The sequence below is a fragment of the Nicotiana tabacum genome, chromosome 21, assembly GCF_000715075.1.
Source record: "Nicotiana tabacum cultivar K326 chromosome 21, ASM71507v2, whole genome shotgun sequence".
NCBI lineage: Eukaryota > Viridiplantae > Streptophyta > Magnoliopsida > Solanales > Solanaceae > Nicotiana > Nicotiana tabacum.
In genome coordinates, this window is record NC_134100.1 from 2,099,372 (window position 1) to 2,101,772 (window position 2,401).

Sequence of the window (2,401 nt, forward strand, 5' to 3'; positions counted from 1 at the left end):
TGGGGGACAAAATATAATGGGGTGGTGATGATATACTTATTTAATGTAATGGGGATGAGTGGGAAGATAATGGGTTTGGTAGGGGAAATGGATTAATTTTAATTGATTAAAGGGTTGAGATTATATATAGGAAGTCTTGAACACAAAACAAAAACACACACAGATAGAGAAAGACAGACAGAGAAGAGGAACGAATCTGGAAAAAAAAAAGAGAGAATAGGAGAGAATTAAAACACAAACAGAAAAAAAAGAGCTGAATATTTAAGACAGAGAAAAATTCCGAAAAATATTCAAACTTTCAAATAAAAAAAAACTAAAAAAAAATATTCTGCTTTCTTTCATTGTTTGAAATCAACATTAATTGTTGTTGTTTCATAAAAGTTGGAAGCATTTTGTTTTGGGATTACTACTCCACCGGTCTGTTACTGGGTTGTTACTGTTGCTGTGTTGTTGTTGCTGTGCTGTATTATATTACTGCTGCTGATTCTCATCTTCATCTTCTTTTGTTTCCAATACCAGGTACACGACTGTAATACTAGCTATTGCAAGCTAATAATGTGGAAGTATGATTACATATGAAGAATGAATTTTGAAGTTTTAATTTCGCTTTTCTTTGTTCCTTTTGTTGATTGTATTTAAGCTATTTCATGTATTATTGAATAATAATTGGAATAAGAAAAAAATAACATAAGTTAGTCTTTAATCGGTTTGGCAAAATGGGTTAATTCATTAAGTTATGAAGGTTTCAAGATTATCAACAGTAGGTTAATCGTGAATAAGTAGCTAAATTTAGCTAAGGCATGAATTTAAATTAAATTTCGTAAATTAGGCATTAAGGCATGATTTGAGTTCAAGCAAGATTAGAAGAACGTTTAAGTTTAATAAACTTTCTAATAAGCTTTAGTAATTATAGTTAAATCTAGTTTCAAATGGTTGTGAATAATTAATAACAATAGTTTTTTTTATAACAATGTTGAGTTGTATTTGATTCTTTTGGACATTAGTTGTTGAACTTTTATTTTTATTTATAATTTCGAAATTAAGAGTAAAATTCCTTTTTCATCAATATTTTTATTAATCTAACAATTAGCATGTCATGTTTTCTTAAAATAATAAAAAAAACTAGTAATTAATTAGGATTTTCTTTCTTTATTTTAGAGACTAATTTTTATAGAAAAATGTAGTCTCTTTAAGATTTGTCCATTTAAAATAAATGAGATGAGCCTCGCTTAATAAAATATATAGATTGCGGGGCCCTCAATAAATGTACATTTAATTGCTTAGAATTAGGGAGGAGCCGTTTTAGCAAATTTCACGGCCCTACCCAAAATAATGATACGCTAGTCGCTTTAGGCGCGTATTTAATAATGTTATTTTCTTAAATACTATTGTGCATTTATGTAACCCAAATCCAAATCTCAACGGAGTCGAAATGTGTCGATAACCACGGGTGCATTGATTGCGACGTGGTTTGAAATACGTTTTCACAATGTTGCAATTCTTCGTAAAATAGTAACAATAAATAAAAAATAATGAAAGCGGCTAAAGGATAAAATTTGCACATAAGTTTATAATATGTATTATATCAGATAATCAAGCCGAATATAACAGTTAAGCGACCGTGCTAGAACCACGGAACTCGGGAATGCCTAACACCTTCTCCCGGGTTAACATAATTCCTTATCCGGATTTCTGGTACGCAGACTGTAATATGGAGTCATTCTTTTCCTTGATTCGGGATTAAAATTGGTAACTTGGGACACCCTAAATCTCCCAAGTGGTGACTCTGAAATAAATAAACAAATCCCGTTTCGACTGTCCTTTAATTGGAAAAAACTCCTTGCACCCTCGCGGGGGCGGAAAAAGGAGGTGTGACAATGACTTAAATGAAAGAGTTGTACCTCAAGCTCGCCAGATCCACCGCAACACAAGGCTGAGGACCCATCTCACATCATCAAAATAGAACACACGAATCTAACCCGAAGGATCATGCCTCCACAGAATCTTTGTTGCAATGCACGATTCCATCCAACCACTGTTCCACATGGAACACCTCAAGCCACTATGCTCGAAATCGACAATCACGCACAATTTGACAGTGAAACAAATAACATATACCACGCAAACCCGATAGGACATAACTGATACGCCATTCACCGAGCAACACCTAATTACTTTTCCCCGCTCGACTTCCACTATGAACCCCAATAGAACCGCACCATATGTGCCCATAACCAACAAATCATAACGTCTCACAACACAGAAAGGCAACTCATAGATCTCCTAGATCACTAGTAAGCTTAATAACGGTCGAACCAACCTGTCCCTCAACTAAACAATTTGGGGGCCAACTAAGCCAACTCAGCTAGAACATGTATCGACATTGGTCTGCCAACGAGCT